A 13,334-nucleotide genomic window follows, 5' to 3' on the forward strand; every position below is an offset into this window, starting at 1 on the left:
TCTTCCTTCCTTCCTTCCTTCCTTCTTTTTCTTTCTTTCTTTCTTTCTTTCTTTCTTCTTTCCTTCCTATCTATCTATCTATCCATCCATCCATCCATCCTCCATCCATGATGAGGGGCACCCGACTAGGACAGCTGCTGTGCCTTGCTTCTTAAAGCCTTGTGAAGTCTCAGTACAACCTTGCAGGCCACACAAAGGCTTTGCATACGACCAGCAACAGCAATGCTTGGGAGGTAGGAGGAAGAGGGAGGGAAGCGATGTGGGCAACTGTACAAGAGCCCATTTTTTTTAATCACACGACTGTGGGGAACTGTTGAGGACTCATCATAACTACCGTTTGTTATGCACAGTCATAATTTTTAATGGTCACAGTACAAATGGTTGCTAAGCGATGACTACCTGTAGATAGATCGACCAAAAGATAATAGAAAACAGCAGCATTTGCCTGCTACTTATTCAAGCAACTCTAAGTGGCTTAAAATATACAATTTAAGAAATGATTCATATTCAATGCAATCATTACCAGAGGAAAGCATTACTATTCTAAAAACCCATGAATCTTGGAAAGATAACACGGTGACAGCATAGTTGGAGGGGAGGGACGCTACCCCATACAGTAGGGATCTTCCTGAGAAGCTTATTCCCCAGGGCCCAGCTCTTGATCGACCATGGAGTGAATACAGGTGGACCTCGACTTACAACCACAATTGAGCCCAGAATTTATGTTGCTAAGTGAGACATGGGTTGGGTGAATTTTGTCCTATTTTACATATATCTTAGCATATATGCAACCATCATATATGCTAAGCATCTGAACTTTGATCATATGCCCAAGGGGATGCTGCAGGAATCATAAGCATGAAAAATGGTCATAAGTCACTTTGAACAACCACTAAATGAACTGTTGTAAGTCGAGAACTACCTGACCTCAAAGCATCCTCCTCCTTCTGGAGTATGCAGGAGGGCAGATTCTGCCCAAAGGAGATGGTCCTGGGGGTAACAGGGTTAGAATTTTGGGTGCTATTTAGAACCCTGACACAAGAATCCAAACTGTATAGGGCTTACAGGTAACCACCAGCACCTTGAAGTGAACTCAGAAACTAATGAAGATCTACTGGTATGCAGATTCTGAGACAGAAAGACATCTTAAATGAGATGTTATATCCAGCATTTCTATAGCACAGGGGAAGCTCTGTTCTCCTAAACCTCTACTGCCTATCAGCAGCTGCACCCAGTGACAATGGTAATGATGAGAGAATCTATTCAGGTCCATTTCTCTGGAACAGGGTGATGGTGGTGGAAGCAAAATGTAGATGACTTCTAAGTCATCTTCAAAAAGAACCCCAGATAAAGCAGTCTGCAATGTAATGAAGACTTGACTCATCGCTTTCAACATTACCAAATCAGGAAAGGGCATAACTGATAGACCTGCTGAAGCTGGCTAAAGGCACCTTTGGATACCATTTCTATCTGCCATCCACAGCTTCCAAAATCCCAGAAGAATTCCCAGATTCATTTTTTTAAAAAGACACCATTTTAATGAAGAGTCTTACCACTTACAAGATATTGTATTAACTCCCAGGTTATGTTTACAGACATTTCACTACAATTCTTGAGTCCTTAATCTTCCTCAACTGAGTAGGATTTGACAGTTCCATGTTAAATTGTGTTCTCATAGAGGCTCTGCACCTGTACTTCAATGATTGTCTGTTTCCATAATTGCATCTGCAAATTACTCTTGGCTGTCAATGTGGCAGCCTCAAGAATTGTCCCGCTGTCTTCAAAGCCTTAGGAATTGGGACAGAGATAGCAGCCTACATACTATGTTAACTCGTATATTTGTTTCTTCCCCTCTGTCCCGTCTGAATTTTCCACCCCTCAACTACCCTGAATGACGGCTGTTTAAACTTCTCTCTTACAGTCTTTATTTTTAATTTGTCCCCAACGGGAGAGGAAAGTTCAGTCCCTTAGGTTCTACTTTCCCTAATTGCCAGCTCATTTACCTAGAGAAGGGCGAAAAGTTTCCTGAGGGAGATCCTTGAAGTCAAAGACCCGGAAAAGGTAGAAACCTCGCCAGAGGATGGGGGAGGGGGAGGGAGAGAGGGAGGGGGAGATAGAGAAACTGGAAAGGCAGAAAACCGAGAAGGGACCAAGGTATGCAAGCAATAAAAATAAAAAGATAGGGAGGGGAGAGAGAAAGAAGGAGGGAGGGAGGGAGAGAAACTGGAAAGGCAGAAAACCGAGAAGGGACCAAGGCATACAAGCAATAAAAATAAAAAGAGAGGGAGAGGCAGAAAACCGAGAAGGGACCAAGGCATACAAGCAATAAAAATAAAAAGAGAGGGAGAGGGAGGGAGGGAAAGAAACTGGGCGATGGGGAAGGAAAGACAGAAAACGGATTAGGAGCCAAGGCATACAAGCAATAAAAATAAAAAGAGGGAGGGAGAGGGAGAGAGAGAGAGAAACTGGGCGATGGGGAAGGAAAGACAGAAACCGAGAAGGGACCAAGGCATGCAAGCAATAAAAAAGGGCAGACGCTGAGATGCGCCAAGCAAGACGCGCCCGCTCTCTTCTTGCGCGGGACTGAAAGCCGCGAACAATGCAACGAAGGGACGGCGCAAGGGCCCGGGGGGCGGGGCGGGGCGGTGGAGCTTAGCTGCAGCTGGCGACTCCAGCTCTCTCAGGCTGCTGGGCAAAAGAGGCTCCGCGACCGCAGCCCCGCAACGCCGAGAGGCTGCCGCAGACAAGAGCTCGCCCGCGTTTCCTCGCGGCGCCTGGGGACCCGAGTTAAAACTTGAGCGCCGGCAGCAGAGGCAAGCGCCGCCTGCAACGTCTTCTAGCGGCTTCTCCCCAAAGTTGCTCCAGCCCCGCGCCTTTGGAGGAAGCTATACTAAAGCTGCCTGAGAGAGGGAGGTCGCGGGCGTCTGGATTGCCTTCCGCTATTCTGAGGGTAAGACAACCGGGGAAGGGGGACGGACGGACGTCTTCTCTCTCCTCGATTACTTTGCCCCTGCCGAAACCGCTTCTCGCCATCCGCCTTGGCGAACGCTGCCCTCCGCCCAGGGCTCCGACTATTTGCCCGGGTTCTGCTTGCAGCGGGCGCGCCCGGGAGTTCTCACGTGCTCCAGAGATCGCTGAGTTTCGGGTCAGTTTTTGCTCCCTCCCCCTCTCCGGAATGCGAATAAAATTAGCTTCACCCTTGAGGAGCCGAAGCTTCTCCAGTTCTTCTGAACGAGCCCATATTGATAAACGGTTGAGCCCTATCAAGCCGTAAAATCTCCCCAGGTGCTTTACCAGAGACCCAGCTATACGCTACTCAGCGGCTCCCCAAAGGCGCCACCCAACCCTCATCCTGTCGCTAGAGGCTTCCCTCCTCCCCTCCCCTCCCCTCCGCCGCCCTTTACTAAGTTCCTCGTGATCTTTCCCACTCCCCACCAAGGGTCCGAAAGCAGGCGGGCTCTTCATTCTCCCTCCGAGGTCTTTTTCACCCTCCCTGTGTTTAAACTCGCATTTTATGGTCGGAGTTTTAAGGGAGGCTGCCCCAGATGTGAAGTTTGGAGTTGACTCCCCCAGACACTTTATCACGACGCTCCCGTCAGTTCCCTTCTCCATCCTGAAGTTTACAAATCTATGCCGAATTCCTTCCTGATGTTCTTTTTGTAAAAGGAAAAGGTAAATGACAGCCTTCCGCCTTTCTTTCTGCGTTCCGTCGGTTGTTTTTCTTAAAGGGTCAACTGAGATTGGGTTACGGTGGTAGGTGGTGATCCATCCTCCACCCACAGAAGGTTTGGGGCATTTGCAGTCGAGATAATGGAGGCAAAGATAAATGTGTATTGCCTCGGGTTTATGGTTTTGTTGTCTTTGAAGGTTCCTCGGGTTAGTTAAGAGATTCAGGGGCTTCTTCCATCCTCTTTCCCCCTTCAAAGTTGATGTGCATGCTTTGCTTTCAGTTGTGCTTAGATTTGATAATAAAAAAGTGCTTAGAAATTCTGGGTTGTGCAAACCAAACTTAAATATTCCTTAAATACTATAGTTTTAGGGGATGTCCTCCCCTTCTGCAACAGTTCGTTTCCATATTCAATTTCCTACCCTTATTCAACAAAACCTGCATTTTAGCTTCAAAAGCTAATTTAGTAAGCTGTTGCTCTTCTCTTTTTAACTTGTATAGTTTCTACAGATGGTAATTGTAGAATTTTTCCCTTTCTTCAAAGAATCACCTTTTTTTTTTGCAAATATTCCTATTCTTATTTTATCTATTCTCTAGCCTGGATCTCCACATTGCTAATAAACATCACATGCCAAATGGATGTTTTAACGTTTGCTAAAATTCAAGAAATAACTTTAGTAATTGTTCAGTAATATCTTTGTATTACCTGCAAAGAGCTAGCTACCAAGCCTGAGCGGAAAATGTGGTGAAGAACATTTGCCTATAACAATGTATTTGTGAGAAGTTGTCATTTGTATTGTTCGTAGTTCTCACTCTTTCTTTCTGCTTTTAACATATGTTTGTACAGTTCATGCTTCCTAAAACCTTGAGTTTTGGAGTAGCCTTTCCCAGCTTGCTGTCCTCCAGACATTATTGGAGTATAATTCCCAGCACTCTAGCCAATTGCTGTTGGAGGCACCAGAAGGGGAAAGGTTGTTAAATGAGTATACTTATCTTTGCATTTGTCAAAGTTAGTAGAATCATAGTTCTGAACAATACTGTGATTGGTTATTTCTACAAATGAGTTTAGGAGAAAAGGCAAAGGTTACACATCTGGAAAATTCTTTATGAGATTAGCTGGACAGTGAAACAATTTATCCTGAAATTTCTAACTCTTCTCCTCGAGGCTGTATGGATATACCTCACTTAATAAACTGATTTTAGGCATGAAGTATAGATAGGCTGGGCTGCATCATCCTCTAGGGATTTCTCTCTCAACCAGAATGTGTGCTCGGAGGGAGAAGTTTCCTGAGGATGGACTCCGGCAGAAGTCCAAAAGGTTGAAAGACTAAACCTCTGGTCCTGGTGACTGACCCAGATTGGATCCTGCAACATTATCCTGGAACACTTATATTTGCCTTCTTTTGGTGGAGGTATGGTTTAGCAATATGGTAGCTTCTAATGTATGAAGAATTATAGGTGGTGTTTGTGTGGTTAAAATATATACTTGTCTAAAATAATTTAAACTTGATAGGGGGCAACACTCTGTCATGTTTCTTATGATCTTTCTGGTCAAGGACCCCAGCAGTCTATGGCAGCATGCGGATGACCTTTGCTGATACAGAAAGAACTAAATATGTTTAGATCTTGGTACCACTTGAATAAGAGACATCAGGAAATACAGGATTTGTATATTGAACTAGGTATTTGGAAAAAGTATCCCATTGCATATTAGTTGGGCATAAATTATTAGTGATAGGTGGTTAACCAAGCCTATGAAGGACATTATAGACGGTGACCAACACTTTGAATTGCACATGGACATTGCCTGGCAGACAGTGCACTCATATAAGAGTGATGACACATGGGCATAAGAAGTGTTTGTTATTACTTGCACCACTGTATTTTGGACCAGATGTAATTTCCAAAAAATCTTCAAGGGTAGCATCATAGAGTAGAATACACAAGCACAACCATGGGGCAAAACTGAGCTATGACAAACATCGTCTTTCAGAAATTCAAACTTATTTCAAATTGTCAAGAGAATGCTGTGGTTGAAGAACAAACCATTGTTTGCTAAGGGATGTTTTTTTGATAAATACCGTAAATGCTAAAAATATTATAAAATATGGTCATGTGACTGTGGGATAATGTTGCAAATGGCTGTAAATACAGATTGGTTGCTGACCACCTGACCTGTTGTCACATGACCCATTAGCGAGCAACTGTTGGGATTTTGGAACTGACTCATAAGTTTGTGGAGGTCCGTCATACGTTGAGGACTTCCTGTAAACATGAAACATACGATTGAAAACACAGATTGTGGCTGAGGTGGGAGAATTACAAAGACTGATTATCTCTCTCATGTACAGATGCAAAAGGAGCAAGCAACCTTTTGGTCTCTGAGAATCAGACATGGCAATGGATGGTGAATTTGTGTATCAGAAATCTGCTAATTGTTGAATGCTCTCATGTAGACACATAATTGCGTCCCCTATATCCACATATAGGTAATGTTATTTAACAACTGCCTCAGGAAGCAGTTGCAGCTGCAGCAGTGATGAAAAAGGAACTTGCAACCAATGCTATTTATGACCTTTGTAGCATCTCTCTCAGCCACATAATCATTACAGTTTGTATGGATTGTTTTGTGTCTTACCCATTCCACCCTCTCCCAAAGAGTAGAGATTGTTTAAACAAGCCCTCTCTTCCGGAATGGGATTTTCCCCAGTTGCAGAGCTCCTTAAAAATGCTAACTGCAAGTTAACAAGCTCTCTGTGACTTAAATTAGTTGATTAGAATAGTCTGCCTCCTTGTAGCTCCTACCTGAAAATGGCAAGACCATAACCAGTTTCATATTAAAAGACTTATTTTACCTCCTAAGCAAGAGGCAGAGAAGGTGTTAGGCAAATAGCTAGTGTTAGCATATTCCTTTCAATGTATATTCCGCATTATGTGCCTGTTTACTCTCTTGTAATCCCTTTCTCTCCAATGAAAGCAAATGCAAACATTAATTCTCTTCTTGATAATTAAGCATTGAGGTGAACATTCCCAAAGTTTGGGAAGTGAGAAAAAATGTCTATAAGATTTATCCAGCTTCTTAGTAAGCTGAGTACTAGAAGCCTTTGCTGCCATTTGAGCTCAACTGGCTAGGGTGATATCCTTCTGACACTAAAGCAAAGTTGAAGTAGAATTGTGAGCACGGTCACATGATATTTTACTTGGTAATTGCTTCACTTAATGACTGAGTTGTTGGTTCTAATTGTAGTTGCTAAACAAGGACTATATATAAGTAGATAATTAAAATACCAACAATTACATCCTCTATCACTTTATGCCTTTTTTCTCCTACTATATTTTAGGAATATGGAGAAGTCTGCAGTTCATATAAAGCCTTGTGCAGCATGGGATTTGGTTATCTGAAATAAGTTTCTTTTCTGCCTGGCTAGCAGTCAAGATTGAATGGAGATGGATTATCAGATGTTCACTATGCAGCAACTCAAGATAGCTTTCTTGAGGCAGATGCCCCAATAATGGATTTTTCTTTTTGTCTAGGATTGGCACTGACTCTAGTTATTCTGGCATTAATTATAAATATACTTGTTCATCCAGACTTTTTGATTGACTATCTTTTGTTCGGAGGATGTCAGCCCTTCATATTATGATGCCAATCTATTTATTTATTTGGTAATTTTTAAAAAGATGTTTGTGTTCTGGTAGTTCAGTCTGGAATTACTTTCTGTAGAACACCCTTTCCCCAGAAGTCTGCCTGGCCCCCACTCTTCTGGAAGGCCTTGAAGAGCTGGCTGTTCCCACAATTGTTGAGAGTGGGATGAGTTCCGAGGCAAAGGTACAGTGTGGATGTGTGGGAGAGTTCTGTCTTTGGTGCCATGAGTTTTTAAACAGAGTTTTATTAGATTTTTTATTCTGATGGTTTCGGGGTTTCTGTTATTTTTTACGGTTTGTGTGCTGCCCAGGATTGTTGTTTCAATATAGGTAGATCTCTAAGTCTAAGGGCTCAGTGGCTAACATGCTGAACTTGTTGATCAGAAAGATCAGCAGTTCGAATCTCTAGCGCCGCGTAACAGAGTGCGCTTCCATCCCTTGTCCCAGCTGCTGCCAACCTAGCAGTTGAAAAGCATGTAAAAATGCAAGTAGAAAAATAGGGACCACTTTGGTGAGAAGGTAACAGTGTTCCGTGCACCTTTGGTATTTAGTCATGCCAGCCACATGACCACAGAGATATCTTTGGACAGCGGTGGCTCTTCAGCTTTGAAATGGAGATTAGCATTGCCCCCTAGAGTCAGGAACAACTAGGTCATATGTGCAAGGGGAACTTTTACCTTTGTAAGTCTTAATGAATAGCAATAGCAATAGCAGTTAGACTTATATACCGCTTCATAGGGCTTTCAGCCCTCTCTAAGCGGTTTATAGAGTCAGCATATTGCCCCCACAGTCTGGGTCCTCATTTCACCCACCTCGGGAGGATGGAAGGCTGAGTCAACCTTGAGCCGGTGAGATTTGAACCACTGAACTGCAGATAACAGTCAGCTGAAGTGGCCTGCAGTACTGCACCCTAACCACTGCGCCACCTCTGCTCTTAATAAATCAAAGCTACTTGTTAACTAGTTAATTTTTTGAACTACAATATCTATAAATAAATGGATGGATGCATGACTGGAAGGAAAGCCTCTAATGGAGAGTTGAGTCATTTGACGTACATCTTCTCCCATCACCCATCTGCCAATCATTTTGCTTGGGAAAAGTGTAGACAATTTCCGCAAATCATCTTCTCCAATGTATTGCAGTAGAAGCAGGAACATGAGAGAGGAGGCACCTTGGATGGAGGGAGCAGAACAACAGGTGGATGCTGTTCCCAGTGTAGCAGGCACATTGGGATATATAGGAGACTTTCAAGGACTGTGAGCATCTCCTGGTTACCTGTATGTAATTTATACAATGAGCATAAAGTCCACCCTTTCAGATAGATAGATGAATTCACCATGTTCCTGAACATCAGATGAAGAATTCAGATCCAGTCTTGAAATGAAACTATTCTATGTTGCTGAAACCCTTTTGAACAAGGCCACTTAGTGAAAATTAAATATTTCAGAAGAGCTTGCTAGGGCAGAAAAAACAATTTCAGAAATGAAAAACTTTCAGTGTAGGCATAATTAAATTTACCAGCACAAGACTCCCATCCCTCACTTGTTGAATCCTGATGGCGTTTTAACCATCAAATGTAACTTCGTTACTTCACAGAAATATTGGTGGTGAAAGTAGGCCCCACTTTCTCTATTTCTAGTATGGTACAACATCTTTATCCCAAGATGATGTCATGTTTGGCTTATTGTTTAGTGTTACAATTTTTGGTATGAAGTAAGGGAAAGAAAAAACAAATGAAGTATATGTTTATGAAACAGCTGACCGGTTCTAGCTTCCTGCCAAGTTCTATATGTGTGTGTGTGTTTAGTCACTGCACTGCATTTTATCTTTAGATGGAAGTAGAGAAATGAGTGGTGCAAGCTGAAAATGAAAACAGAGACCATAATTTCAGTTCATTTGTTTTATTTTGGGTCACTTCAGTTAGGCAGTCTGATTCTTATTTTTGACACTGCATGGCAAATCTGCTTTGCCTTCCATGCTGAATTATAGCTTCATTCGATCCCTGCATTTATTTTCTTATTCAACTCTTATGAGGTCAGTAAATCACAAAGAAGGATTTAGTAGTGCCTTCTGGTATAGAATGGGCTTGAATAAATAGATGATGATAGTTGGTTTTGTATTTTGCTAGCCTGCTTCTGTCACCAAGGCTTGCCAAATCAGTGTTCTTCCGGCTTCAAAAAGAAAAAGAAAAGCAAAGCTGGCATTCTGGTTTTGTGATGGCTATCCTTCCATCGACTTCTGGTTTTTTTTTATCCTGCCAGTTAATATGATTCAAGTGGGCTCTCAAGGACAGTGTTTTTCAGAATGTGGACTGGAGTTACACTAAGTAAAGCCATACTGTGCTTAGATGCACTTTGGCTGACAATAGCTGTAAATTGCTCATTCCCTTGCTGACTTCACTTCATTGATCAAATCAGTTGCATTTTCTGTACTGCTACTAAATACTGAACATTTGGATTTGCAGCATAGATTGTTTATGATAAGGTTACGGACATTATTAGTGTGAGACGCGGTGGCTCATTGGCTAAGACCTGAGCTTGTTGATCAGAAAGGTTGGCAGTTCGGCGGTTCGAATCCCTAGCACTATGTAATGGAGTGAGCTCCTGTTACTTGTCCCAGTTTCTGTCAACCTAGCAGTTCGAAAGCATGTAAAAAATGCAAGTAGAAAAATAGTGACCACCTTCGGTGGGAAGGTAACAGTGTTCTGTGCACCTTCGGTATTTAGTCATGCCGGCCACATGACCACGGAGACGTCTTTGGACAGCGCTGGCTATTTGGCTTTGAAACAGAGATGAGCACCTCCCCCTAAAGTCGGGAGCAATTAGCTCATAGGTGCAAGGGGAACCTTTACCTTAAGGTTATGTAACTCAGAAATTCATACTTCATTGGATACCAAGGTAGCAACCTGTGCAATCTTTGTGTTGGCAAATTTGCATATTATTTCATTAGTACACAGAATAAAAAGCTGCATATGCTTATATGTGCTCAGTTTCATGGAGCAGGAGAACGAACAGTTGCAAAAAGGGAAGACTTTTGTGTGGTGTTTTGGTTTGTGGACATTTATTTTTCATCATTGCTACAATATGATGAATGACTTTCTTTCTCAGGATAAAATAGTATCAGTTATATTATGATAGTTCTTAATTTGAAGTTATTAAAAAATGAAACATCTTCTACCCTATTCTAATTTTTGGCTCTTGGAAAGAAGAATTTTGCTAGGAAATATTAAACACACAGATACATGCAGGCAGTTTGAAGACTGTATGCACTGATTTAGAGAATTTAAGCTGATAAATAAATAATAGAAGTGCTCCAAATATAATTCTTTATATTCAGAAAATCCATTTACTTCCCAATAAATTATCAGATTTGTATGTTTAACTAGGCCTATCCTGCCACTTGTCAACTTGAAGGAAAGTGGGCAGAGCCACATTTTTGGATTGAACATACTTAAAAAAGGTTTACTGATCTCTTCCGTAGCTAATAGTGAGAAGATCTACATATGGTTGATGAGTGCAGTTTCTCAAAACGTAGTGGGGGAAGGTTGAGGGAACAGATTTGACACGAAACTCTGGCCCAGCAAGTGGGCTAGAGTTGGCTGCTATCTGAAGAAGAGTAATTATTTGAGAGGTAACCAGGGGTGGGCTGCTAAGGGTTTCCTTGGGTTTGGGAGAACCCGTAGCTAACATTATGGCCGGTTTGGAGAACCCCCAAATCCCACCCCTGACTGGTCCCACCCACCACACCCTGCTACTGCCACCACATCATGCCCCTCCCAGGAGTCTTACGTGGCCTGTTTTGGATGCTAGGTAAGTGCAGGGCCCGTGCAGAGGCTCGGGGAGGGGAAAAAAACAGGCCTCCCGGAAGGCCTCCAAGTCCGGGAGAGGCAGTTTTCGCCCTCCCAGAGACTTGAGGAAACTTTCCGGAAGGCGAACGCCCCCCACTCACTATTGCAGGAGGCATCTACGCCACGCCCACCATGGCCACACCCACCCAGAAACTGAGCAGAGAACCTGTTGCTGAAATGTTTTAAGCCCACCCCTGGAGCTAACTACTTCTTAAATATCATCTCTTTTAAAATATGTACATATTTTAAAACTAGAACTCTAAATAAAGAGGTCTTCAGATTTAAATAAATGTGGCTTGAAGTTGCATTACTGAGTACTTAATTCTGTTGTACATTTTGCAGAGAGAAACCAAAACCAAAACCAAGACACTCATGGGATATTCATCTGCCTTGAATAAGCAATTAACTTGAGTAGAATTGCTCAGTTTCTTTTAGATGAACTGTTTTTCTGAGGGAGAAAGACTACACAGTCTTAATTATAAAACTTTGACTTTCAAAGGTGTAGTTTTAAAATAATTATTCAGCATAGATTGCCTGATCTGTTTTATTTACCACTAGCATTGTTACATTTTAGTTTATAGATGGCCTACTTTGCGTATACTGCTAAGCAAAATGGATGTTTTCACACACTGCACTAAAACTACTATGATGATTATATGGTTGTTAATCAATTTCTACTTGAAACGCTTCCTAATTACATCTAAAAGTGTATTTTCTACTTTGTGACCACATATTATTAACAATTCTTGAGTAAGTGATCCTGTTCCATTACCTACCATTTTCCGCAGCTACATTTGTTTGGGTTCATTTTTCATGACATTATATTTCTTCCTATTAAAATTAATCTCCTTTCAATAACTCCTTTCATTATGTTCTACCATGTATTTGCATAACTTCTCATTGCTTGCTTTCTAAAGTGTACCTTTCAGATATGACCCATATTTCTCTAGGTACCATGAGAGTACAGTTAGACACGAACCAGTTGCAAGGATGGTTGTGGACGATAGCAGTTGCTATAATATTTCTTCCTAAAGATGATTTGTGTATTTAGAATAATTCCCCCGAGTTACTTTTCTTCCTATCCTAAGTCTGACTGAATGATCTATTATGCATGTATCCTGTCTAGTTGCTGTTTTGATTCCTAAACTTTTAATATTAACCCTCAACAACCCTTTGAAAAAAAAAATAGATGGCAAATTCTATTTGCTGACATCAGAGGAAATCCATTCTCCAGATGAGCCGAAATACATGTTGATAGATGGGGCAGTTATCTGAATTAGGCAATAACCAAGTCTCATGATAGCTTCAGTTGAGGGAACATCTCATAAGAGGAAGTCACATTCCATTTTTGTTTTTTATTCTGTAGTGGAATTTGGATGTTTGATTAGTGCCCCACTCTCCAGGAGGAATCAATAGGATAGTGGCCAATGGCATTATCTTTAATTATTATTATTACATTGCTGATATTAACAATGTCATCTTTATTATGCTCTTAATTTAGTGCTGGTATTCTAAACTGAAACAGTTTGGCTTATTCCAGCCATTGATACCACTTAGTAGTCATTGAAGGTTCTAATTTAATTTACAACTTAAGTAGGTGCTTGATGTCTTATTTATTATTTACTATTTTTTAATGAAAATTATTTGCCATCCATCTCCTATCCAATGACTCTGGGTGGCTTACAATATCCCAGAGCTTACAGTATCTTATAAGATCCTAGCCAGGGTATTGTTGTTCATTGTATTGCATGAACTGAAAAAGATGTTCTCTTTAAGCCCAAATTAAAACTGACCAAGTTTAATGTGTTGTTTAAATGCAGGAAATGACTTGAGTCTTATATTTAACTAATTCTTCCCTCTCATCAAGCAGACAGAGGAAATGGGAAAATAAATTCTTGAAAAAAATCCCTGATCTTTTTTTTTTTTTTTTTGCTCTAAGTTACTTTATTTAGCCCCGTCCAAAGAGTTGTCACATCCTTTCAGCAGCTGGGTCTTAAGTTAAATATCTTTTATTCTAATTGGTTGTCTGTTTAATTTCCCTACAATGATGGCTTCTGCTATGAATGGCTCGCAAATCTATGTACAAAGCATGGGATTGGAGTGACTAGCAATTGGATTGTGTTGGTTAAATGTCTATGGAGAATCTCAGTAATCCAGGTCATGGTTATCCTAAAG

The 13,334-nt window shown here is 41.4% G+C and overlaps 1 protein-coding gene across 4 annotated transcripts in view; it reads left to right on the forward strand.

The window, feature by feature from the left end:
• The first annotated feature begins 2,694 nt into the window (after window positions 1–2,694).
• Window positions 2,695–13,334, forward strand: part of TSPAN18 (tetraspanin 18) — a 184,299-nt gene continuing 173,659 nt past the window's right edge. For 2 of the 4 annotated variants that reach the window (XM_087719951.1, XM_087719946.1), the window contains exon 1: window positions 2,695–2,950. The gene's annotated coding sequence lies outside the window, so the exon portion shown is untranslated. Of the gene's footprint in view, window positions 2,951–3,470; window positions 3,673–13,334 lie in introns of those variants that run through there. The other 2 variants (XM_087719958.1, XM_014052265.2) reach the window with 1 other exon arrangement.

This window comes from Thamnophis sirtalis, unplaced genomic scaffold (genome assembly GCF_051295495.1).
Source record: "Thamnophis sirtalis isolate CommonGarterSnake01/CBP01778 unplaced genomic scaffold, rThaSir2_p1.2 scaffold_1, whole genome shotgun sequence".
Taxonomy (NCBI): domain Eukaryota; kingdom Metazoa; phylum Chordata; class Lepidosauria; order Squamata; family Natricidae; genus Thamnophis; species Thamnophis sirtalis.